Raw genomic sequence first — 6,000 nt, forward strand, 5'->3', positions numbered from 1 at the left:
CCGCGGATGACAGACGCGTGGGGTCCTTGCGCGATTGCTCCCGGCCGGGCTCCGGTCTCCGGGGAGCCGGGACGCGGTTGCTGCTCGCCGGACGGCGTTGCATGACGTAGCCGCACGCGCTACGCTGCACAAAGGACGCGTGCCTCCTCCTCCCCCCCCCCCCCCTCCCCCCCTTCCCCCCCGGCGTAGGACTCAAGTGCGAGCGACGGCCGAATTTGTTTTCGTGGCGGTCGGGATGGCACGCGGCCATTATCGCCGTCTTCGGGCGCGCTGCGCATCAGCGCGGAAAGGGCCGATAGAGCTGCGGGACGGGACGGTGACCATTTCGAGCGAGCAACCCCGTAGCCTTTCAACATGCAGCCAACTCGGATCTTCGGTTTAATTTTCGCACTCTCACGAGTATTAGGCTAGATATAGGCACGCAGTATTTATAATCTTCATTCCGTATGAAACAAAAGCGTCAACTTTGAGCGGACCGCAAGAAGTTTGCCATTACACCCCTCATGTTTCGATAAGCTGGCATCGACGGCGATGCAGGGTAGGAAGAAGGCGCAGCGTGGGCCGCCTTCCCTTAACGCGGGCACCGAGAAGACGCGAAGCAAAAGAACCGAGGCTTACCAGGGTTGACGGAAAGCCCTCGAACTGCTACGCTTTTCAGAAAACGGGTGGGCAGGCCGAATAGCGCCCTTCCATTATGTGAAGAAGGAATACCTGCGAAGCTGCACGCAGTCCGCGGAGTGCACGAAACGAAACTTTTCTGTGCAATTTGCGATTGCGCATACTTCCCAGCCAATCAGCTGAACGAAACTTGGAAGGACTCGAGCTTTACTTTAGCGCACAAACATAGGGCTGCCTCTTCCCATCCCGCGTCGAAGGCGTCTTACTGCCTGTGTAACCAACGCCGCCTGTTCATACAGGCGGCGTTGGTGTAACCCACTAAACCACTGCGCTCGACCAAGACGGACGTCGGACAGGCCGCGATGGGCGGCTTGACGTCCGAGTGTAAACCTCCCGCCAGCATAACGGTCATGTCATCAGTGAAGACGCAAAGCCTAGGCAACTGTTGTCGTGCGCATGCTTACAGTGAAAGACTCTGGCGAAAGTGTAGCTCTGAAAGCTCTTCAAGCTAAACAAGATATATATATATATATATATATATATATATATATATATATATATATATATATATATATATATATATATATATATATATACGATAGAGAAGTCAAACTGAAAAACATAACAACATTTATTCTAACGCTTCGACTGGGGGCCCCCCGGATCTTTGATCTTTGAAAAAGACCGGCCCCCGGGCGAAACGTTAGAATAAATGTTATGTTTTTCAGTTTGACTTCTCTATCGTACAGCTAACCTCATAGCCAGTAACTTTTTCTCTAACTATATATATATATATATATATATATATATATATATATATATATATATATATATATATATACACAAAGAAACGCCGGCAGTCTACAACGCCAAAGAAGGCATAGAGGAATGGTTAGGCTATTTTTTACCTTAATGACGTTACATTATTTTTTTTATTAATTACGTGAGAAAGAAAGAAAGAAAAACAGCGCCCAGAGTGGGGACCGAACCCACTGCCGGCGTTTCTTTCTGTATTTCCTAACGAGCCCCTCATTTCCAAACCATATATATATATATATATATATATATATATATGTATATATATGTGTGTTCATAGGAAATGAGGCGCTCGGTAAATAAGACAGAACGTAAGGGTTGGCAGTCAAGAAAACCTCGGAAAGCAAAGGGGAGGTTGAGGTGGGTCATAGAAAAGGATGAAGAATTTTTTGAGTCAGAAAGTGGTGAAAAAATGCCCGCCGGGTGGGATCCGAACCCACGACCTCCAGAAAACCGGTCTGGTGCGATAACCACTACGCTACCGGCGGGGCTGTTTCCCCACCACTTTATGTTAAGGTATTTTTTGTTTCCTGCACTTGGGGGTGGTAGCCAGCGCCACTCGGACTACTCGGGGTGAAGGGGACCTTCTTTTTAACCCCCGGGCCGTGACTCCAGTGTCTACGACATGTCTAGAGTGGTCGACCAGCATTGAACCCTCTTAAGCTACCTTTGGCACCAATACTGCCAGAACAGAGGCCCTCGCTAAGCATGTAGCGAATCAGAAAATGGGAAATGAGGGGCTCGGTGAAATAAGACAGAACATAAGGGTTATCGCACCAGACCGGTATTCTGGAGGTCGTGGGTTCGGATCCCACCCGGCGGCAGTGGCGGTCCCAAGGGGGGGGGCGAAGGGGGCGATCGCCCCCCCCAAAGAGATCCTCAGCTTGTTATTTTTTTGTTTTTTTCGAAGCATTCCACTTGCGCGAGGTTAATCCCACTTGTGCGAGGTCGCAAACGTGTTGCGACCGTCAGAAATACGGGCTCGAGTCAGCCGTTGCACCGCCTACGGGGAGTCAAAAACCACTGTGTCGCTAAGTGATTTGTGCGCAAGCGGGTTACACCACATACGCGCACACGCCGGCATTGTTGTCACCCCCTCCGCAGAACTGGCGCAAGGAGAGAAGCGGTTCTTATTCGCCCCCACAAAAAAAAAAAAAAAATCAAATCGCCCCCCTCCCCCCCCAAAAAAAGAAAATTCGCCCCCCCTAAAACCAAACTCTGGGACCGCTACTGCCCGGCGGGCATTTTTTCACCACTTTCTATCTGCCTAAAAAAATTCTTCATCCTTTACTATAACCCACCACAACCTCCCCTTTGCTTTCCGAGGTTCCGAGGTTTTCTTGACTGCCAACCCGTATGTTCTTTATATATATATATATATATATATATATATATATATATATATATATATATATATATATATATATATATATATATATAGGGAGTAGTAGAACTTTGAAGATGGTAGAGAACACAAGAAAAGAAAAACTTCGAACAAGGTAAAAGCACGATTGTGGCCTACGTTTCAGCGAAGAGAACTTGCTTTCCTCAGGGCAACTTGCTTTCCTCAGGGCCCTGAGGAAAGCAAGTTCTCTTTGCTGAAACGTAGGCCACAATCGTGCTTTTATCTTGTTCGAAGTTTTTCTTCTCTTATATATATATATATATATATATATATATATATATATATATATATATATATATATATATATATATATATATATATATATATATATATATATATATATATATAGATGCGTACCGCGTGACTGTGTGTTCTTATTATCCTCTTTATAAATTTTTTTCTGCTCTCTCTTCATTCTTTTACTACCCACCAACCATGATCCAATTGTACAAACTCTCCCTCCTCTTACCTTGCCCTGGCCCTTGCTACATTTTCTCGATATATATAACTCTGAAACGAACTTATTCTGTACTCACCTTGAGTAATCTTGGTGATGGTGAGTGGCGACACCGCGTACCCCGAGCCCCCCATACTTAAGCTGTCACCTACCATGGCTAGAAGTTGAAAGGAGAAGGGTTAGAAGCCGTGAAAGGTGGCCGTCGGAGCCTTGGTCAAGCTCCGGCCGATGGGCTCCCTGTCTGTCTACCAGGCAGGGAGCTCCGGGACCTCTTTGACTACCGGGATAAGGTCAAAGGAGAAAGTACCCCAGTCTCCCTGCTTTCCAATGTATCATATGGCATTTTCCAACCCCCCCCCCCAAACGTGATCGGCCCCCGAAAAGGGGCCGCACCGAAGTATCTTTTCCTCCGTTGCAATAAATCTCGCTCGCAAAGCCCGATAATTTATCGCGCTTTCTGATCATGAAATCTCTTGATAAGACAAAACCAATCACTTCCCAGTCCGTGTTTCTAATCTCCAAGTATCTTGAAAGCCTTGTCGGAAAGTCGTACAAGGCTAAGAAACTGAAAACGGGAGAACGTTTGATTGAGGTAGACAACAAACAGAAGTCCGCAAATCTCCTTTCACAAACGCGCATGGTTTGACGTCCAGATCACGCTTCATCGCAGCCTTAATAGCTGCCAAGGCGTGATTTCTGATCCAATCTTATAAGTGAAACTGAAGCCAATCTGCTCGAGGGCCTCCATGATCAGGGCGTGATGGCAGTGAGGCGAATAACCATACGCCTAAACGATCAAATCATACCCACCAAACACATCATCTTGACGTTTGACCACTCAACACTTCCTGAGCCGGTCAACGCAGGCTTCGTTAGATGTCCGGTCCGACCCTACGTGCCGAATCCACGCCGCTGCTGTAAGTGTCAGCGGTTTGGCCACGGCACAAACTCTTGTCGTGGGAAACTGACGTGCGCCAAATGTGCAGCACAAGATCATCCAACCGATAATTGTGAATCTGAGCACTTCACCTGTCCGAACTGCCAGGGACCGCATGCTGCCTACTCCAGAAGTTGTGAGAAGTTTAAACAAGAGAAACAGATTATTGCCTTGAAAGTAAACGAGAACATCACCTTCCCCGAGGCGCGAAAGAGGTTCGCCTCCTTCCCTCTGGGCAGGTACGCCGACGCAGCTCGCCGGAGGGCGGAGCGGCGTCTGGTTTCGGCGGGGACCCAGTACCGCGAGTCGGACTTGGTCCCGCCCCTGCCCCCCCCCTCCCCAGAGTTGCCCCAGGCAGCCCAACCAGACTCTGTACCGCTCGCTCACCCAGCAGCGGCTGTGGTGGCAACAACGTCTGTTGGGGATGCCGCTGCACCCACGGCTTCCTCTCCACCGGCCCAAAGCACACGACAGGGCACGGAGATGGAGACGGAGGCAGTCGCAGCGACCCCCTCCCCTGCCTCATTGCCTGTGCCATCTGTGGTGCTCCCCACACCTTCGGCACTGGCAACGCAGGCAAAGAACACCCGAAAGGGTACCACGTCAAGGGGGCCCAGTCCGCTGGGCACCCCCTTGCCTTCAGATGACGACATGGACGTCGAGCCCTTCCGGCTTTCATCGCAGCGGAAGGAACGGGCTGCGACGTCCAGGTCAGTAGAGACGGCCAGAAAACCCCTTCCAAGAGTCCAAGCCCCGAAAGACCCTATACAAATAGTCACACTCCAGTAGCTCCGAACACATGATAATGGGAAGAGAAAACATAATACAATGGAACTGCAGAGGCCTTCTAAATAATCTCGACAATGTATACGAAATACTGCATGCTTATCAGCCAAGTGTAATGGGTGTTCAGGTAACACATTTGAATTCTAAACACAAATTTCTTGAACAGTTACTTGATATACAGAAAGGACAGGGATGACTGCACGCACTCTTCTGGCGGTGTGGCCATAATTGCCCGGAAATCCTTAGCCTGCCACCCTGTCACTCTGAACACTGTCCTTGAGGCTGTAGCAATTCGAACAATAATATTTAATAGGTTGATAACGGTATGCTCCATATATATTCCTCCTGATCTTGCACTTTCGAGCTCTGACTTCGAGGCGTTGGTTGACCAGCTGCCCGAACCATACATCTTAACAGGCGACCTTAATGCTCACAATTTTCTATGGGGCTCTTCTCGTACGGATGCCCGGGGTCGCCTGATAGAGAGGTTTCTTACATCCTCTGGAGCATGCCTTTTCAACAATAAACAGCCTACATACCATAACATAGGACACAACACATACTCATATCTTGACTTGGCTATTGGCTCTGCAGTTCTCCTTCCTCTTCTCGAGTGGGGTGTGGGCACTGACCCATATGGCAGTGACCACTTCCCCACCTCACTAACATACATAGGTAAAGGCCCATGCAGTCCATCTTCCCATAACAGGTTCAATGAAGCACGAGCTAACTGGAATACATTTACAGAGACATCCAAACTACACCACACATCCATAGGACACCTACACGTTGAAGAAGGTACCCAACTGCTCACGGCGCACATCCTCGACGCCGCCGAAAAGTCCATTCCCCACGCCTCTGGTTCCCCGCGCAACCAGCGAAGGCCGTGGTGGAATGAGGTCTGTAGGCGGGCGCGAGAGGCCCAGAACAAGGCGTGGGGTATCCTCCGTCGGTACCCCACGTCGGGAAACCTCCTCTTGT

This window comes from Haemaphysalis longicornis, unplaced genomic scaffold, assembly GCF_048455015.1.
Source record: "Haemaphysalis longicornis isolate Haplotype H1 unplaced genomic scaffold, Haemaphysalis longicornis Haplotype H1 scaffold_1, whole genome shotgun sequence".
NCBI lineage: Eukaryota > Metazoa > Arthropoda > Arachnida > Ixodida > Ixodidae > Haemaphysalis > Haemaphysalis longicornis.